Here is a 22,379-nt window from a genome sequence, read left to right as displayed (position 1 = left end):
ATTTTGTAACTTAAGAATATACATATCCATATGGATGAATGTTGAAAAACTTTCACAATTTGTATTTGAAAAAATAAAATATCAATTAAGAAAAGAAAGAACTAATTCATCTAGTTTTTCTCTTTTAGAACACCTCTTCTTCCCATAGTTTTCTGCCATAGAATAAATTTATAACCTCTACTATCTTTCCTTTAGCTTTCAGGAAAAAAAAATCTTCTTGACTTCGGTTACCTCATCTACTAAATGAAACAATGACAGATTTGATGGTATCTAGGTTTGCTTCCATCTGTAAATCTTTGGTCCTATGGTCTAAACCTGTTATCTATGGTTATTCTAGTGATATACAATTATTATCTAAGACAATATAATATAAATAGTATAAGAAAATTAAATTGTACTTAGCTTTTAGGGAAATAAACTATTTAAAAATGTTGATATTTAGTAAGTACTTGTTTAAAAATCACAATGAGGAAATATTCACAATTCAAGATCCCCATTCTTACCAACTTATCTACTAGCACTTTGAGCCTTTTGACCTCACTGTCATGAAAAAATTAGAATATTATTTCTTTATTATTAGAATATTTTTTCCTTAAATAACAATGTCAATGATTCATCTTAGTCAAACCAATACAAAAACATACATGTTTTGAGCAGATAAGCAGGTTCCATTGAGGGAACTGATTTCCAATTCTAGAATGATAATGAGCTATTTATAGATGATTTATTAGTAGTAATATAATTAATTTATTCTTTGGTTAATAAAATAAACATCTTAATAAATGGGCTTTCTTTGTAATTATAACTAGTATTTCTTTAAAACCATCATAAAAACTATCCTTTACAAAGATAAGCTTAAAGCCTTTCCAATAAGATGAGCCTGAAACAAAGATGTCCATTACTAATAGAGCCATTTTCATTATTAATATTATTCAATATTATATTGGAAATTCTAGAAATAACAATAAGAAAAGGAAAAATGAAAAAAATTAGAACAGGCAGTAAGGAAATAAGACTATTGCTCTTTTCAGATAACCTGATATTTTTTGGAGAATCCTGGAGAATCCAATAAAAAACTACTTAAAATAATTAATAATTTTATCAAACTTGCAGAATATAAAATAAACTCACATAAATCATTTCTATATAGTTCTATATATAAATAAAGCATTTTATATATTACCTTAAAAGTTTAATAGCAAAATATGGAAAAATAAATTTCATTTAAAACAACTATGGACAATATCAAATTCTTGTTATTTTTACCTGACAAGAAAAATCTATGAACTATAATATTTTAAAGAACTAGAAAAATAATAAAATTCACTTGAAGAAAAAAAAGGCCAAATATGTGAAGAGAATTAATGAAAAAATGTGAACAAGGTGGCCTTCCCCTACTATATCTCAGACTGTATTACAAAGTGGTAATCATTAAAACAATTTGGTATTGACCGATATTAGTGTATCAGTGGAATAGATTGAGTACACAACCATAGTAATCTAGTCTAGACAATAGTAATCTAGTGTTTGATATATCCAAAGATTCTAACTTTTGGGACAAGGTCTTAATATTTGACAATAATTTCTTGGAAAATTGAAAAGTAGTATAGCATAAAATAAGTAAAAACCAAATTTTCATATATAAGGAGATATTGGTACAGATATAATATAAGGGGAAAATTGGTACATGATTCAAACTTAAAGCATGATACTATAAGCAAATTACAGGAACCACAAATTAGTTTGCCTGTCACATCTTTAGATGATAGAAGAATTTATGACTGCATAAGAGATAGAGTACGTTATGAGATACAAAATGAATAATTCTGATTGTATTGAATTAAAAACTTTTTTTTGCACAAACAAATCCAATGCAACCAAGATTTTAATGAAAATAGAAAATTGGGAAAATATTTATATAAGTTTTTTTGATAAAGGCCTCATTACTCAAATAAATAAAAATGGAGTCAAATTTATAAGAATACGAGTTATTCCCCAATTGAAAAGTCAAAGAATAGTTCTCAGAAGAAGAAAACAAAGCTATTTATAGTGATATAATAAATATTTTAATTCACTTTTGATTTGAGAAATCCAAATTAAAGCAGCTGAGATTCCACCTCACACCTATCAGATTGACTAATATAACAAAAACTTGAAAATAATAATTGTTGTAGAGAAGGTGAGAAAATAGGGCAATAAAGCATTGTGGTTGACATTGTAAATTGATCCAATTATTCTGCAGAGCAATTTGGAACTATGTTCAAAGGGTTATATAATTTTGCTTATTATTTAACTCAGCAATATCACTACTACTTCTGTATACCACAAGACATGAGTAGCTTAAAGATCCAAGAGGAAAAGGCATTTCTCTCTCTCTCTCTCTCTCTCTCTCTCTCTCTCTCTCTCTCTCTCTCTCTCTCCAATCTCTCTCTCTACATATAGTGCCTCTGTGTGTGTATGTGTTATAACAAGCAGGTTGCTTTCACAAAAATCTGGGAAGACTTAAACGAACATGTAATGTGAAGTTAGCAGTATAAGAAGAACATTATACACAGTAATGGTAACATAGCAGAATGATGAATGGTGATGCCTTAGCTAGTAACAGCAATACAATGATCCAAGCAATTTCAAAGGGCTTCTGATGAAAAATGCTACGTCCAGAGGAAAAAACTGAAGTAATCTGACTGCAAAGGAAAACATACTATTTTTCCCTTTTGGGGGGGGATGTTGTGTTTTTTTATAACATTATTAATATGGACATATGTTTTGCTTGACCATCTATATCTATGACTATCTATCTATTTATATCATCTATATCCATACACATGTATAAAAACATCAAATTTCTTGCCTTCTCTATGAGGGTTGAAAGGATGAAAGGAAAGAGATGAATATGGAGCTCAAAATAAAATTTAAACATATGTCATTAGGGAAAAAAAGGGAAAAAACCTGATGTTTATAGATACTTGAATATAGGAACTGAATAAGCAGGAGATCCATGCATTGTATTATAGATAGAAACATAGAAATCACCATCTTTTGTTGGTTTTTGATACTGAGTTTGTAAGACAGATGAGAAAATGTAACTCCTATAAGATTATTTTTATTCATGTTGCATTCTTAAATCTGCAGATTCTGAGTTGTGATATATTTTACTTTTAAAATATTTTTTCTTTGAGTTTTTATGAAGTGTCACATGATTAGAGAGTGTTCATGAGCTTTTATAGTTAATGATATACTTGATTCCTATATATAGAAGCTGAGGTGGGTTTAGTTTAAGGCATCAAAATGGACTAAATATAAAATGAAATTTTAATCTTAAAAAAATATGGTGGGTAAAAGTAGGATAGAACAACTTCAAAGTTTTGAACTGTGCATTCAATTGTTATTTCCAACATAGAAGACTGAATCAATTGCAGTTTTATTGATCTGTGACTGGAATTTTATTACCTTCCTAGGTTACTGTTGGTTAGCCTACAAATAGGTAGTATGGATCAGTTTTGGAATTTTGGTTTTCATGTATTCAAAATATGATTAAAATTTTCCATAAAAATATTATCATAACTTATCTCAACTAATTGGCAATAATCTTGGGCAAAATTATAAATCAAGTGATGCTAATTGTCCACACATGGCTATTTGGGACTTCTTTCCTCTTTTTTCAAATCATTCCCCAACCCATCTATGCACTGACAGTCAAAGGCATGCAGTACTGCTTTGCTTTCTTTAATTTACATTCCTTTTAGCTTTTATTTCCATTACCTTGGGATGAAAATTTGTTTTTTTATTCCCAATTAATCTGATAATTAATCAGATATATAATATAATAAATAATCAAATATTTTGCAATTATTATGCAAAGAAAGGACAGATAAATGTAATGAATAGAGCACTGGCGCTGGAGTCAGGAGGGCCTGAGTTCAAATGTGACCTCAGGCACATATTTAAAAAACAAAACAAAACTTACTTATCTTTGTGATCTTGAGCAATTCACTTAACTCTATTGCCTTGCAAAAATAAAAATAATAACACAAGCAACTTATAAGGACACAATAGAATGGGTGTCTTTATATAGAACTCCCCAACTTTAATGTAGCACTTATAATTCTTCATTGTAATAACAACTATTCCTACTGCTAACATTTATATATTGCTTATGTTATGCCAAAAAACTTTAAATACTTTACACTATTATATCTATTATTCCTTAAAACTACTCTGTGAATATTATATTATCTGCATTTTACAGATGAAGAAACTCAGAGAAGTTAAATGGCCTAGGATCACACAATTGAAAGATAACTGAAGCAGGATATGAAATCAGTTCTTTTTGATTCAAGGTCTAGCACTTGATGATGATGATGATGATGATGGAGGAGGAGGAGGAGGAGGAGGAAGAGGACCCTCCTGTCAATGACCCTCTTGTAATTGCTTATTTGTTTATGGTGTTTTAAAAGTATTTTTTACTGAATTTTTGGCATATCTACAAATGATATGTAGAATTTGAATAAGCAGATAATCAGTTGGATCCATGATTTCACTAATGTGAGTTCTCTCTAAAATGATATTCATCACAGCTGTTCTACGCCTGCTAATCTTCTGTAGCTCCTTTTTTATGTCCTCCCATAATTTAAAAGGACCTATCTAAGAGACTGAGAGCATTCTTAACTTTCTCTTTATATTTCAACAATATTAATAAATAAAATCTATTAGTTTTATTCCTTTTTCTTAAGAGGTGTGCCATTCATCAATTTTACTATTATATTTCTTTGATGGTATCCTCTACTCAGCTTTTGTTTTATATTAGAATATTGATAGTGGATAGATTATGTATGTTGAATATTCTCCTCTCGAAAATCTTCTGTTTTGATTCTTCATGGATTATTATGCTAAGAGACTATATGTAATACTTGAAAAATATTGTTAGCAAAATTATGAACCACTGTTTCCTGGAAAATTGATGAGTCATAAAATTAATTTTGAAAATTCTAAATGGCAATGCAATCCAATTATCCAATAATGACTTCAATTTGTCCATACTTAAATTTTCAAATGAAGCTGTGGAACAATTGGAATGTGTACCTTTATTTATAACTGTTTCAATGAGAGCAGTCCATCTTTTTTGATCAATCAATAATTTGATGATATCTTTTACTCTAGTTCTTCCTTGAAGTTTCAGATTTATTATTATATGGGCAGCAGACTCAAACGTAACATGAACTCTTTCAGTATACCTTCAGTATGGGATGACTTGAAACCCTGAAAGAAGAATCATAGATTATTTGTATTAATTTTAAAATATGACCCTTTATTTCAGGTGTAAACTAGGGGTCATTCACTAGGCTTTGTACTTTCCTGAAAACATTCCACATTACTAACCTCCTATTTAATTCTAGAACAAATTTGCAACTAACTTATACTGATTGTCCCAATTATAAATTCTATATTGATGGACAAATTCTCAAGGTAGTAAATGTCTTAATCTGTCACTTGAAGAGAAACTAAAATTAGGGAAAAAAACTTATGAACCACTCATGTGCTTCATTGATCATCATGATATCAAGAAAAAGGAAATAATATGATGGAAGAACAGGAAGAACCTTTAGGATAAAATTATCAGGTCATATGGTAAAGAATTGGCCTAATTGATAGGCATGCATGAGTTGAACATTGGACATAATCAGTAAGGTAGTTGTGAAGAAATTGTTATTTTATTCTATCTTGGTATAGGAATTTCCTCATTACATATTCACTATACAATGAAATCATGAGTCTAATTCAAAATTGTGTTTGGGTTTCTAGCTCCATATAAACATGCATATATATGATAAGGGCACAAATATGTTTATATGTGTATATATGTGAATACATAAATAAGCATTTTCATTAACATGAAGATGTGAAAATTTAGGATAAAATGTCCTCATTTTTATTGGCAAGTAGAAGGAAAATTAGTCACAATTTGAAGAATTATATAACCCTCATGGCAATTTGACTTGCTTTTCAAAAAAAACATTTATCTATGTATTTATGTAATTTATTATCTTAGTATCAGTTAATGGAATTTTTTTGTTAGAATAAATTGGGTAGCCTAAAAGACCTATAATAATCTATAGTTAGTTCTAAATCATTAAAAGTTCAGATACTTTTGTGCAGGTTAAATTACTGTACTATACAATAGTAATGTACTGTTTCTAGATGGTTACATTGTAGTTTTCAACAAGAAAGTCTTCTTAGTCAGTGTTTCACAGAACACAGAACACCATGAAGACACAACCAATGATTCAAATTACAGAATTCAAATTACAGAAACCAATACAAGCTAGTTAGTAGGTTTGGGCAATACTAAGCCATATGTTAAAAGAAAAGAATTGATAAAAAATTCCAATGAAAAATAGCAAATGAAATAGATGACTACATCTCACATCTCACTAACATATATTCAGTCAAAATTTAATCACAGAAAAAATGTGATTTTGTAAAGGGACTAAGAGGGGGTGGCTAGGTGGAGCAGTGGATAGAACACCGACCCTGGAGTCAGGAGTACCTGAGTTCAAATTTGGCCTCAGACACTTAATAATTACCTAGCTGTGTGGCCTTGGACAAACTGCTTAAGCCCATTGCTAAAAAAGAATAAAATAAAGGGACTAAGAAGATTGATTACATTTCTATGACTGTCATCTTGATGTCACATAAAATTCTTAATTTCCATCTATATAAATTTTCATGGAAATACACACAATGATGCAATTCATGGGGATAGTAATTTGGGAAAAATATTACATCACACTTAATTAGAAAATAAAGATAATGGGGCAGCTAGGTGGCACAGTACATAGTGCACCAGCCTGGGAGTCAGGAGAACTTGGGTTCAAATTCAGCCTCAGACATTTAATATCCGTTTACTTGTGTGAACTTGGACAAGTCACTTAGCCCTAATGCCTTGGGGAAAAAAGAAAAGAAAATATGGATAATATAAACCCTACTTAGTTTATTATTATTGACTATAAAAACATTTTGAAATGGTCAAATAAAATTGTAACTTAAAGACTGATGATGGTGGTAATTATGATGATGATGATTGTGGCAACTTAGATACAGTTGTGAACCTGCAATCAGGAAGTCCTGATTTAGATCATTTCTCTGGAATTTCCCTAACAAGGTGTTCTTAGGTAGTTTAGAGTATTTCTATTCCTCTATCATCTCTCTAAAATGAATTTATTATTTTGAGTAACAGATGGGTAGGAATATGAGATAACTTAGAATATTAGGCATCAATGAATTTACAGATATAACATATACCAACCCTTTATAATTAAGGATATTTCTGAGTACATCTTATTATAATCTAAGGAACTAGAAACTAAAACAGAAGGGTTTTCATTTATTTGTTTTGAGAGGGAGATTTATTTCTTTTTTTTTTCTGCCCTCCACGATATATCTGCTAAATTCTATTTTCAAAACTGCTGCATTAGACTGCTCCTTAAGCAAAATTTCTTTTCTTACTAAAATGATCTAAAAACAAAATAAATTAAAAAAGAAACCTTAGCCATTTCACCTAGTTGGTTGAATTTGTATTCCTAGTCTAGTGGATAGAGCTTGACAGTGAAACAGTTAAGTAAACATATAGTTCCTAAGAAGAAGCGCTGAGGTGCATATGATCTAACATAATGTGCTTCACAGAAACTAGAAATTGGATTAATATTGCTTGCTCATGCTTGAAGCACAGAAAATTGCTCAAAGGCAGATGGAGGGAGAGAGAAAATCTAAAAATAAAATTCCCAGTGGAAATGAAGATTTTCACAGTTCAAATTGGTTTCTTCTAGGATATAAGTCTCAAGACATTGAAGAAAATGTTACAAGTGGAAAGTTTAAGAGTATGATGTGGTTTGAATATATCTAAATATAGAGTAAAGTGAAATTCTAAAATGAGCAATGCCAGCTGTACAAATTCTGGAAAGAGAACTGCTCATCCTCTCTTCAAGCAGCAAGACTCATACAGTTAATCTATTAATTATCTACATTTTCACATAATTTTATTTATACTTTTATCAGTCCTTATATCCAAAACTATGATTCAGTAACATTTGAATTGCTAAAGAACACCATAGGAGTTGAAGATTTTATGGCTTAACAAGAAATATCCTGTGGTTATCTTATCGGAATACCAACTCTATCTCATTAGGGTTCCTGCTCACCAACAGGTAGAAAACGTGCTTCTCTAACTACTGTAATTATCATACTGACAGATAACAGTTCAACTATATATAACATGACAAATAATCACAATCACTATAAAGAGTCAATCTAACTGGAGGGAGTTGAGAGAAAACTGATGGATTTGATACAAGGGGGTATAGTTCCACATGGGGGAAAAAAGCAAACAGTCTTCATAATTTTTTTTTGCAAGATATATATTTTTTTTACTTTTAGCAATTTTTATCTTGGTAGCAATTTCTCCTAGGTGCTTTAATACTTCCTTATTAACTATTAATCATCCACAGAAAAGATTAATCCCTTCTGTTTGGGTTATGATACTGTTACTTATTTTCTTATAAATTTTACTATTTTCTTGATCCTATTCTATATAATAGTTAACATGTATCTTGCTGTTTATAAAAATTTACTCTTTTTAATAGTATATTTCTGTGACAATCACTCTGTTTAACCTTGAAGTAATTTCATTTGCTAACTTTGGTAAATTAAGAATTGAACAGGCATTTTATTTGCTTTTCATACAATATAGAATGTCAAAAATCACAGTTGCCACCAATATTAAATTGCTTTCAAAAATATTTAATTAAATGTTTTAAAATTTGAGATTATCTCTGAATCTAATAGAAAATCTAAATAGGAAAACATTAATTCAATTTTTAAATCTTGGCTTAAGAAAGAAAGTACTGCTACTCACCAAAAAAGTTGAACAATAAAAAAACTTAGATTTTGTTAATGTATGGATTAATATTTTTAATACAGTTCACCAAGTCAGTGCATCATTGTAAACTCTGAGGTTTACATATGTAAAGTTTGAAGTGACTTTGGAGGCAATCTTGTCTGACTCCTTCATTTTACAGATTAGGAAAATGAGATTCTACAAGTTAAATGGTTACCTCACACTACCAAGATAGTAAGTGATGAAGATATGTTTCAAACCCAATGCACTGAATTCAAATATAGTATTTCCCTAGAGACAGTATAGTATTAAAATTGGGATAAATTCATCCAAGAATTGTCTGGCTACTTTTATTGAACTATTATTAAGTAGATCAAAGAGAAATAGAGAAATAGAACTTATTAGTCATAAAATATAAAGTCTATATAATACCAATGAAACTTAAAATTAGAGCACAATTTATATAGAAGATGGTAGGGGGAATATCTATCAAAAGAAGAAGAAACTTCTTCAAATTGCATAAAGGTCATATTTTAAAATGAATGTTATTGACAAGTGCATTTACAACAATATGTATTTTCATACAAGATTGTGGAAGATGTTATATCAAAATAAAAATTGTCTTTTATTAAAGTTTGTAAGCCAATCAAAATTAGTATTTAGAGAAAGACTAGGCTGTACTAGATAGACAGAAGACTATATCCTTAAATTTAGTTTAGTCTTATAAAAACAATATTATATATATAGACTATTATATTGATTAATATCCTGGCTAAAAGAATGTTAGAAATATTTTTTGTTTGGGAAAAAAACTTTTATGTAGACTCTCAGTACATACTTGAAGAACAAATATAACCCAAGAAATATTCTTTCATATTACGAATTCATCAAAATGTCAGAGGGTAATCCACCATTTCCTTAAATAAATCTTCACAGCAAATTATTTACGCCTACAAATGGAGACTATAAGTTTGTCCCAGAGGAAGTAGTCCATACTTAAATTATTTTTCCTCTCTATTTTTTTCTTGTCCAGATATCTGGATTCCTTTTCCTCATAACTTTAAAACATTGTTCCTGAAGAAAGGGCTAACATATACATGTTTATGGGTGAAAGGTTGGAAAGCCAAGCCTAAGCACAATCTAAAGGCAATATAGAATATCAATAAAACATAAAAATTTTATTTATGTAAAACAGCAAAATAATAGACTTGGGACTTCTCTTAATTTTTTTACAGAATATAAACATATTCCCAAACAGAAACATCTGTATGCGTGCACATGTATAAGTTTATTTGTGTTTGTTTGTCTCAGATGATGCCTGGGCAAGAATAGTTAATCATTGTAAGATTATCTAGAGTTAATTTAAAGATATAAGCTATTTCTCCTTCAAATAATCATTATGTACATAGTATTTTAATTAAAAAATACCCAAATTAAAAACTTTGCAAATGAGAAGGCCAAGATTTTAGTTAAATCTATTTGAAAACTTTGTGAACTCTGAATACTTGTTATTTTTAAAAATATTTTCAACATTAGATAAATGATTTTCTACCAGTTTTATTTGAATTAAATAAATCACCAGAGATATTTAAAGAAAATGTTTATCTTATTTTAAAAATGTTATAGTTTGATAAAATGGAAAGAATCATGGCAAAGAAATTAAAAAGAAGTGTTTCAATCTGTATTTCCCTCTGTCTGCTACTGTGAATTTATGATTATTCTTATTTGTTATTGTAAAATTATTTAGCAATTTAATATTCCAAATAACTTTATAAATATTATCTCATTGTTCTTTTTACAACAATCCTTAGAGCCACATATTATTTTAATTCCCAGTTTTCAGATGAGAAAACTGAGCCAGTCAGAGGTTCAGTGACTTGATCAGAAACACACAGCTAGTAACTGTCTACAGATGTTAAACTCAGTTTTCTTGACTCCAATTCTAGTATTATATGCTCTGTGCCACCAGATGCTACTTAACTACTTAAAAGCTCAATCTCCTTATCTGTAAAATGAAAATAACAATACCTACTTTATATACCCAGATAATTGTTAAGGGATTTATATAATGAAATAGAGTAAAAAACATTTGCAAATCATAAATACACTTGAAAAAATCTAAATACACTTGAAAAAATGTAATGAAGTTATAATTAGAAAAAAAATACAATTTAAATAAATAGAACTCAGGGGCAGCTAGGTGGCATAGTGGATAAAACACTGGCCCTGGAGTCAGGAGTACCTGGGTTCAAATCCGGTCTCAGACATTTAATAATTACCTAGCTGTGTGGCCTTGGGCAAGCCACTTAACCCCATTTGCCTTGCAAAAACCTAAAAATAAATAAATAGAACTCAGATTGCTCTGAAGTGTTTTCCAGTAACTGCCTCTAGTTGGTTAATTCTAGTATTATTTTATCTTCACCCTTCCCTGTACCCCTGGATTCTGAGTATTCTGAGAAGACAGTAAATGTGTAAGGGAATTGTTAAGATTGAGCATCAAAAATATGAGAGAAACAGAAATAAGGAAAGAGGATGGAAGAGAATGGAAAGACTAAGATGGCTACATTCTGTGACTGGAGTTTAATAAGCAGTCTCTCCCATGTATGATCCATATGCCTATGGAACAATCAGATGGAGACTCAGTCCCCTAGAATTCTAGATAAATCAGTACAAATGGAATAGCTCAAGTAGTCTGCATATGGAGCTACTGTGGATTCTGGATTAACTGTCACATTTTCCAAACATTTTGAATAGTGTGTACTTTTCTTTTTCTGTTGCACTAGGAAACAAAGGAGTTTGTGAAGAGACACTGGAACTGACTCTCTCCCTCTCCTGTGAATATGAGAGCAATGAGGATTGGAAGGAGCTCAGATCTCATATTTTTGGCAGTTGAAAAGACAACCTGGGGGGCTAAAGTAAAAAGAGCTGCATTTTTTGCTATCTGCTGCTTATTCATCTCAATCTCATCTTGCTTTTCCCCAGTTAATTGCATTATGTTGCTAAAAGTGAAGATTCAGTTTTAATGACTATATCTATGTAGAAAGTAGCTGGTAGAAAGAGATGAGTCAAGAGAATATTGAGCTTTACACTCAAATAACCTTCAGGCAGTTTAACAGGAAGGAAATTCTGGGGAACTGTGAGAGCAAACTCCACCTATTTACATATACATCTTTGCTTTAATTGCTTTGTTAAAATTTTCATTTTGTTTTAGTCTGCATTATCTGCATTATCAGCATTATTATTTTCTACTTCAGAATTTTCTTTACCCAAAGGATTTGGTTCAAGGTAATTTAAAAATTCTGAATAACTAGAAAATAGTGGAACAAGATATTCTCATACTTTAAAACCTCTTGACAAATTTTTAGTTCTAAATCTGAAAATTATATTGAACTGCATCTCCCTATCCAATGAGAATAGAGTTTCTTTGGAGAACTATATAATAGCATAAACCCAGTCTCTACAACCTACATACACATTTTTTTAAACAGACTTCTGTCATAACCTTCCTCAGATTAGAGATACTGTATAAAAAGGGAAGGATTGGAAAAAGGATTCTAAGGAAAAAGAGCCCATGACCTTTATTCTACAGGACTGGCATGGAACCATTCTCAGAACAGAGAGGTATGCTTAGAATTTTGTTCAAAAAGAAATCTGCTGTTGTTAACAGCTTGATTATCTGGTTTCCCCTTAAATAAGATTAGACAGTATTTTAGAATGATCACAGACCACAAGATTTGATAATACAGATAAGAAAGGATATTTCTAGAAATGATGACTCTGAGAATATCAGTTGTCTTGTGGAGACAGAGTTGGAGACAAAAGAAATTCAATTATTTTCAGTTTGGAGTCATTTAATATAGGGGCAAAAAGTCATAATTTTATGCTGATGATGTTATAATGATGACATTAGGTGTGCAAAAGGTTAGACATTATTTTCTTTGTACTCTAATAAAGAAAATCCATCTTTTGAAGTATTTCTGTAAAATGTGTCTGGATTTTCAATTACATTTAATGTTCAAAGGTACAGACTTTAGTTATCTGTATATTTCACCCATTTAGCATGATTCATTCCCAAGAAACTAAATAAATGAAATATTTATTTTTATAGTATTTAGTGATACATTTTTTCTTTATCACAACTATTTCTATAACAATAAAAATCATCCAACAATGACTAAGAAGTTATAGCAAACCATGCATGTAATATTATTTAGTATTACTTTAAACCTGTTTGCTTAACCAATTAATTTTATATTTTAACATTCATAGCTTTTGAAACATTTCTAAGTCATATATTCCTATATTGGATTCAGTCATCTTAGTCTTCCATCTATTATTTTACCCAGTCAGTAGAAGAAAGCTTAATGGAGAAGGGGGTCTATGTCTTCTTCAATCTCTTCCTAATCCTAAGAATTACTACCTTTTTCCCCACAAGTGGTCATATATTATAAATCATGTTAAATGTAAGTTTTTTAAATTCCATTTTAATCTATATTTTAGTAATAAGCTAAGTAATTAGCACAGCAAGTTCTTAATAATTGTCGAACTGAATTAGATTGAATGAAATTAACTTGAAGAATTCAAGTAGTTCAGTGTATTTGGATCCAGAGAATTTAGCTTCAAATAGTTACAAATATTTTGAAATCTAGTTTCATCATCTTTAAAATGATCCAACTGTTCTAGATAATGTCAATATCAAGGAATGGTGGCAATTTTGCATACATAATGAACTTTGCTGGGTGCATACTGACTTAGTTTTAAACTGTATTATCTATGTTTTGTTGTGTTTTTATTTACTTTGTTAAACATTAACTTGTAATCTGGTTTGGGTTGTACTCAAGAATATTATGGGCTAAATATGGCTACCATATCTCATATTTCTACTTTGGATGAGCTCAATATATCTTCTAGTTTTATACATACATACATATATATAATATGTATATATTATATATATAGATATAAATATATATATATGTGTGTGTGTGTTTGTGTGTATGGGTGTGTGTGTTTGTTTTTATGATCCTGTTACTTCTGTGGTTCTTTAAGAGTATGTATAGTTCTAAAGAAATCCATTGGGGAATTGATTTTATAGCAGTCCACCTGGAACTCTTCATTTTCGTTATCATAACTCAGGCAATGCATATTTCTATAGGAAATCCTTTCATCAAGGATAATAAGGATCTCATGAATGAGAAGAATTTGCTATACACATTGCTTTGTTGTTCTAGAGTCGATACATGACTAGTTTGTGGGTGAAATATCTTTGTCTACATCTCTACTTTACAGATCCTGAAAAAAAGATTTGAATTTTTTTCTTCCTTTTTTCATCAAAAATATTGAAATTGTTTTTTCACTCCTCTAATCAGATGATACTAATCAGAAAATGGATCCTTTAAGATCCTCATGAAATCATTCTTTTCATAATATGGATTATTGAATGGAGTTGTACATTAATTAAATTATTGAAGTCATATTTTATTTTAGGGGTAATATGTAAATAGAATCATCTGCTGTGCAGCATGTTAATAAAATAGGTTTTTATTTCTATTAACTATATTTTCATTAAGATTAAAATTTGTCCTGGTCAATACATTGTCAACTCAATTTTTTAAAGATCTTCTTAAATGCTTTTCATTGTGCTAAGCACTGGAACTACAAAAATGTGATCATTATTCATGAAAATAATTGAGATGAGAGAGAATTTTACAAATGTGGAAAAGAAGTCAGAAAACTGTTAAGACTTTTTTTAGTAGGAAGAAACAACTTTCACCTGAAAGAATGAGCAAAAGGGAGAATCAAAGACTCAAAAATCAAATTGGGATTCAGGAGAGAGTAAAGTCCATGTTGAGAATAGAGAATGTTATGAAAAAAATATGGAAATAGAGATAACTTGTGATGGAGGAGAATTTGTTGAGAAATGAAATACACAAAGAAAAGTTTTAATGATGTTGGAGAAATAATTGAGAGCCATATTGTACCTGAATCCAAATAAAAGGATTCATTCATAAGGAAACTGGCAGCCACTGAAAATTGAATAGAAGAATAATATTACCAAACAGGTGTTTACTTAATGTTTCAATATTTTTGTTACTTTAGACAGAAAAGGAGAGCCAAAACTTAGTGATAAAATTATCATTTGAATCAATTTTAGCTGTCATGAAATCTGATTTGTTTTGAGTTTGTATATAAGATCACAAATATAGAGCTAGAAAGGACCATAAGTCATTTCATCAAATTCATTGTTTTTCTGATAACAGAAAGACTTAGAGAAATCCAGTGATTTGTCCAAGTTCAGACAGGGAGCAAGTATAATGTAAAACCAAGCTTCAAATTCAGGTTCTCTGACTAGACACCTAATACTCCTTCCACTGCAACTGAACTAAATATTATTTTAAAAATACTTTATATTATTATAACTGAAGACTTTACTTTTCTCATTTGTTATGATTTTGATTATCATTTTCAAATGAATAAATATCTTATTGTCCAACATGGAACTGCATGTTATAGTCTTATTTAACTTTTATAGATTCTGATGGGATATCAATCAATGAAGTTACTCACAAGCTATAATTTCCTACACGATTAAGGAACTATTTTTTCAATTGAAAATATAAGATGCTGTGGACTATGCTATCCCTAAAAATATTGATGTTATTTCATGTTGCAATGGGGGGGGCACTTGTTCAATATGTAAAGAACCTTATTTGATAAATTAAACAAATAGCAGTCAATTATAGTCATTAAATATTTATTAAGTATCTACTATGGGTCAAGTACTAGAAATACAAAAGAAGACAAAAGACAGTCACACACACACACACACACACACACACACACACACACACACACACAAACAGACAGACAAACAAATCTAAAAACAGATAGAGGGATGATGAAGCCAGCGGAGGAAGTATTAAGATTTCTGCCCTTGGTGTCCTTGGTAAAGGGAGGATCTGAGAGGATCTCTCTATTATCCACCCTTCATACTCTCCAGTGAGAGGGAGGGAAGGAACCTAGAAGCAGGGGTAAATCTCATAACTCAGAAGGTGTGAGATAAAGCATCAATTAGATCTAGCAGTACGATTCAGTTCTGCTGAGCATGGAAGAACTCTAGAAGAAAAACAATCTGAGAAAAATAGGCATAGACCAAAATTTCACAGAATATAACATGATCAAAATAGGTACATAATTTAGATGTAGTGAAATCATAAGTAAATTAGAGCAGTAGGGAAAGATGTACATGTTAGCTCTATCAATGAGGGAAGAGAATATGATGAACTATGAAATTAAGTGGATCATGGTGAGTAAAATTTATAATTTGGATTACATGAACTTGAAAAGTTCTCAAACAAATAAAATTAATGAAAGCAATATTAAAAAGAGCAATAGGGAATTGGGAAACAAGTTTCTCTAATAAAAATCTAATTTGTTTAATATATAAGGAATTTAGCAAAATTTATAAAATTCTGAGCAATTTATCAATTGATAAATGGTCAAAAGATGTAAATAGGAAATTTTCCTATAAATAAATCAGTGATTAATAGACACGTGAAAAATGTACCAAGTTACCACTAATTTAAGAAAGGCAAATTAAATAAACTTTAAAATACTAACTTTCATCTGTAAGATTGGTCAACATGCTAGAAAAGGAATATAATAAATGATGAAGCGGATATGGAAAAATTGGAACACTAATACATTGTTGGTGTTATGAAGTAATTAAATAATTCTAGAGAATGATTTGGAATTATGCTCAAATGGCTATAAAACTATTTCTGCCCCTTGTCAAGCAGTATCACTTCTAGGCTTATATCCCAAGGAAACCTAAGAAAAGGCAAAGGAGCTGATTTTTAACACACATACATATCTACATATACATATATATGCATAAACATACTGTATATACATATGCATATATACAAATATGGATGTATGTGGTGAAAGAGGAGAGACAGAGACAAAATGTTAGAGAGATAGAGACAGAGAAAGTTAGAGATGCCTTTCAATTGGAAAATGCCTGAACAATCTGTTTTATAAGATTGTGATGGAATACAGCTATGCTATAAATAAATGATGAGCAGGTTGGTTTCAGAAAAGCATGAGGACATTTTATGAACAAAGGGAAGTGAACAGAATCAGTTTACAGTGACAGCCATATTTTAAAATTGATAAAATGCAAAAATCCAACTATTCTGACCAAAACAATAATCCAAGAAAATTCCAAAAGATATGTAAAATATTATCCACCTCCAGAGAGAAACTGATGAGCTCTGAGTGCAAATTGAGCATTTTTTAAAACTTGCTGTATTTTTCTTGTTTTTCTTTGTGAGTTTACTTTTGCAATATATTTTTCATAACTTCACAGTATAATAAATATCATAGTTCTTTCTTTCTCAGTGGCTGGGAGATGCAAAATAGGGAAGGAGAGAACTCTGACTCAATTTAAAAATATTAAAAATTTTACATGCAATTGGGAAATATTTAATAAAATAAATTATACATATATATATATATATATTTAAAAATGAGTCCAGAAGAGTATAGTTGTATGGAAAAATAAACATTTACTATTTCCATTGTGTTAGAAATGCAAAGATTAAAAATTCATCTATGCTTTCAAATACATTGTATTACACTCTAACAGATGAGACTTAAACTGTGCATGAATAGGAAAATGATATCTAGGCAAAGGAAAGATTCAAAATCACATATGTTCGTATCTCCAGTCATTGAACATTAATATTTTAAAAAGTCTATTTTTGATAACTTCTGGTAAATATATTCACATATTTTTCTGACAATAACACATATGTTAACATGTACCAACATTTGTTGATAGGTATGGTATATCTTATACAGATGTATTGTGGATAAATCAAATTAGAATTAAAATATTATTTTGGATATAGTTTATGGAACATTACTTCCCAAGATTCTTCAGGTTAATTAAGTATTGACTTAATTCTCAAGATGCACAAAATTTCTACCTTTAGTTCATTATTCCTCAGAATTCGTATCAAGAAAATCTCTCTATATATATTATTAGAATTCTACATATGTAGTCTTTCCAAAAATGGATAAAAAGAGTGACCAATTTCTTGGGCTTGAACTTATAAATTGCATATGAGACTGTTTATTTCATTATCTTCTTTTCAGAAATGTAGGCATTACAAAGGACCCACAGGAACCTGTGGAAAAAATAAAGAATTCAGTCGATTCAAATAATCTTTTAGCTCCATCTTTCCCATCCCTAACCCCCTCAGAACTTCAATGAAATTGAAGTAGTCCTTTGAACATTTCAAAAAATCCTTTTTTCTTTTTTCTTTTTGCTATACACAGTGGCCCCTTGCAAAAGATTTATAAAATCATATTTTGATTTGGATTCTCTCTGAAGATAAATTCATTATAAAAGAGGAGTCAAGACCCTACCTCCATCCTTGAAACAGATTTAAGTTATTCAATTAAATTAAATTCAAATGAATGATTTTCTTCCTTCTTAGTATAAGCAAATACATCAGTAGGAGCTTACTTCCAGTATTTAGGACAGAACCTTAGTCACAATCAAAAGTTCTTATTCACAGACTGAATAGACTAAGAAAAATGTTGCAATAATCTTACCTGACTAATTGAGGAGGTTTATATGACAAATAACTCTAATATTCTTTTCTCCAGTCTATCCGAATCAAAGGAGCAAGCCAGCCATGTAATATTCATTACTTTTCCAAATTTCTTAATATCAGAAAAACAAAACTTGGTTGCCAAAAAGTGTTGTTGGTTTACTTTTCATTGATGATATCTTTGAAGTAAAATCATGTAACACAATATTCTAGTTGATATTTAGTGAGATATGTCTATTTATCAGTCAATCAATACATACTTAAATGCTACCAGGGTTGCAAAAAATGCAAATTTTTATGACATATATGCATAGGTAAGGGGGGTATGATTATAAAATTAGTCTGTAAAGGCAAATTTGAACCAGACTGTGAAGTGTTTCAAATACCAAATTGTGGAGATGATTTATCTTAGAAACAATAAAAAGGTCATTGGAATTATATGAGAGGGAGATTGACATGACCAGAGTTAGGCTTTAAGAACATCATTTTAACAATTGTGTAAGGAATAGTTTAGAATTGAATTGGGGAAATCATAAAGGAATTTATCATAATAATCCAGTCAGGAGGAAGAGAGGTTGAATTACAGTGGTAATTGTGTGCGAATGGGAAGAAAAATTCAGATTTGAGGGGTGGTATAAAGATAGATTTAACAAAATTTAGAATCAGCTGAAAGTTTAAGTGGAACTTTTTACTAATTGTAAACTATGTAAAGCCCAATTGCTCAGTGAAGCATATTCCTTACACTTCGGTAAAAGAGATATAAGAGATTATTGGAAAACAACAAGGGAAAATTGTGGGTGATAATCACGAATTTCTTAAGAAATCTATATCACACAGAAATGTTTTGACAGGATGTTATTCAACTTCTATAACTTCTAAACATTGCTGATAGAATAAAGGCAGGAGGGTAGCAGGGAGGTTTATGTGTTTTGATGAGTACTTTATCCCCTTCTCTTTGATGTGTAACATTCTCTTGAAATGCCAGGGGCAATTCTGATTGAGATTGTCCACTGAGTTATCTGAGAGCTGTAACTCTGTGATCACTTCGTCATATTTACCTGTGAGTAAATATTTCATTAAAAGCTCCCAAAATGAAAGCATTCCTGTTTCTTCTTTAATAATTTCCTATAGTTTTTAGACAAAGTTTTCATTTTACTTGGCCATAATAAAAAAAATCATATGTTTTGTACTTTTAAACACAAAAATCCATGAGTTTTAATAAAGTAGTTAATCATTTCAGAGGCTTGGAGAAGGAAATGAAATTTTAAAAATAATCTAATCACTTCAAACCCAGATACATGTTAGTTTCTACACATTTTGATGACACTTTGTTCCCGTGTTGATCTTTTATTATATTGATTAAATCACACTAAATTGGTTTAATTAGGGTGAAAATATCAGGACATATATTAACTAAACTTGTATTTAAAATAAAATGGATAATCAAATGAATAAAAATTCACATAGCTTTTCATTTCAACTACTCCACAACAACTCCTTGTGACTAAGAAAGTTTGAACAATATGCCATGGAAGAAAAAAAGTCAGCAATCAAAATTAAAAAAGGTCTCAAATCTAATACCAAATGATAGTACATTAGTAGGATGTTCTATATATTATTGCCTGACCATGTATGGAGGTGAAAAAAGAGTTGTTCATCTGCAGTTATCATTAGTAAGATTGAAAGGAAAATGATATATCTTCCTGATCACTCATTGGGACTCTACTTTCAGCGGTATTTATAAATATGATATTGTTACTGTCACTAGCATGCTAACTATATATATAATATATATGAAATAATATCGCATGTTATATGATATAAATATGTATTATTTATAATTTAATATGCGTGTGCATGTGTGGGTGTGTATGTGTATAGTGTAACAGGAAGGTTATAAACTTCTTCATTGTCAGAACAAGTTGGAATAGGTTGTCTCATTAAAAGTAATCAGATAGTCTTTCTGAATACTCTTTCCTATTTATCTTTTTCTGTTGTGTCAGATAGTTAATATCACAGTTTTTCAATTGCCATGAATTAAATTAGAATGAAGAAAAGATTTCGTTCCCCTGATCCCTCTCCTTTTACCCCAGATCTGAGAAATGAATCTGAGATATTTCTATTTTTCTTCAGTTTTGCTTGTCCTTATTTTGAAATTCCCATTTTTGTTATTCTGGAGTTCAAGTAATGGAAACCTTGAAACTGAGATTCCAGGAGAGAAGCTGTAGCCAGTCAACCCAACAGGGGAACTTGAAGAACAGAGGGTCCTGAGATTCATATGCATGGTGTCATTAGATATGGAATTGCGACTATAAATTCTATATTTTAGAGAATATAAGAAGTGAACTAAGCTATGCTTTGCCTCCATAGAGATTGAGATAGTATAAGTGAATAGGTAGATTGAGCTATGTATGATGAGGAGAGTAAACTTGATTTTTTTTTGATTATATGTTTTGAAGTAATATTCCTTTGTAAGAACTGATCAGACTGGTAATGGTTAAGTAGATCTGGAGTTCAAGGCATCACCTCGTTATACTAGGGAAAATATTGACGAAGAATTTAGATTCTCCCAATTTTACCTAAAAATATTAGAAAACTTTGAAGGAAGAAATAAAATGCTACTTATCAGGCCTTAAGACAGCAGTCAGCTAGAGTAGAAAGTATTTTCACACACACACCCACACCCACACATACAAACACACACATATAGACATACATATTTATATGTATATACATACACACTTATCTTTATCCTTTAGACTTTTGATTTTTTTAACATTACTTTTTAATATAAACAGTATAGTAGTTTTTCATATTAGATACAAAACTGGCCACAGAGTCAGAACCATCTGGGTTTAACGCCAATTTTAACACAACAACAAATTGCTTAACCTTTCAGTTTCTCCAGGCAACTCTAAAATGATAAGTTTTATGATTAGTTGTTTTTGGAAAAACAAATAAATTTTCTGAATGCCTTCTGTTTCATCACCAGTATTTTCTGCATATATTCTCTCTCCAATTAGTACATTGTATATAACAAAAGGCATTCATCAAAATGAATTAAAACAGTTTGGAAGTCCCCCTTTTTTAGCAAAAGGAGAGAGGTATGTCTTATTTTCTATTCTCAAGAATTAAAATTATAGATCACAAATTAAATCTAAGTTATGATGTTGGATGGTGCTAGTCATAGCAATAATGATGAACTTTATATATCTTCAAGAAAACATTTACCCTCACTAAGTTTACACCATCCCTTTTATCCCTTAGGGTTTTTTCACGGTACTTCAAAATTATTCTATAAATTAAAGAAAAATACTTTCCCTTGAAATATTCCATCTGAATTTCTGTTTCTGGATTATTTGGGACAAGGCTGAAGGAAAAAAAGGGAAGTATTAAAGTGGTTTATAGGGTGGCTAGGTGGCGCAGAGGATAGAGCACCAGCCCTGGAGTCAGGAGTACCTGAGTTCAAATCTGACCTTGGACACTTAGTAATTGCCTAGCTGCGTGGCTTTGGGTAAACCACTTAACTCCATTTGCCTTGCAAAAACCTAAAAAAAAGAATTAAAGTGATTTAAAGACTAAGGATTTGAAGTGGCTTATTCTACTTAGGGTAGAGAGAAAAGGAGAAGGTAGCTGGCAAGACAACAATTCATGCATGGAAAGTAAGGAATCCAGATAAAAGAAAAATGAGAATTTGCCAAGTATTTAGTAAGGTGGTATATGAGAATGGGGTTTGGATTTGAATTGTTGTTTAAGATATAATAATAATAATAATAATAATAATAATAATAATAATAATAACTCCTGGAATAGGATAGATTATACCTAGCAGAGACAAGTAAAATGGCATTTGTCTAGATTGC

At 30.2% G+C, this 22,379-nt stretch overlaps 1 long non-coding RNA gene across 1 annotated transcript in view; it reads right to left on the bottom strand.

Annotated features, from left to right (window-relative positions):
• Positions 1 to 22,379, bottom strand: part of LOC141491896 (uncharacterized) — a 69,125-nt gene that overhangs the window by 4,410 nt on the left and 42,336 nt on the right. The window contains exon 3 of the long non-coding RNA XR_012469797.1: positions 5,083 to 5,259. This is a non-coding gene — a long non-coding RNA (uncharacterized LOC141491896). The remainder of the gene's footprint in view (positions 1 to 5,082; positions 5,260 to 22,379) is intronic.

Source organism: Macrotis lagotis, chromosome 6, assembly GCF_037893015.1.
Source record: "Macrotis lagotis isolate mMagLag1 chromosome 6, bilby.v1.9.chrom.fasta, whole genome shotgun sequence".
NCBI lineage: Eukaryota > Metazoa > Chordata > Mammalia > Peramelemorphia > Peramelidae > Macrotis > Macrotis lagotis.
Note: the sequence above shows the minus strand (reverse complement) of the source record. Positions and strands in the feature narration are given on the sequence as shown.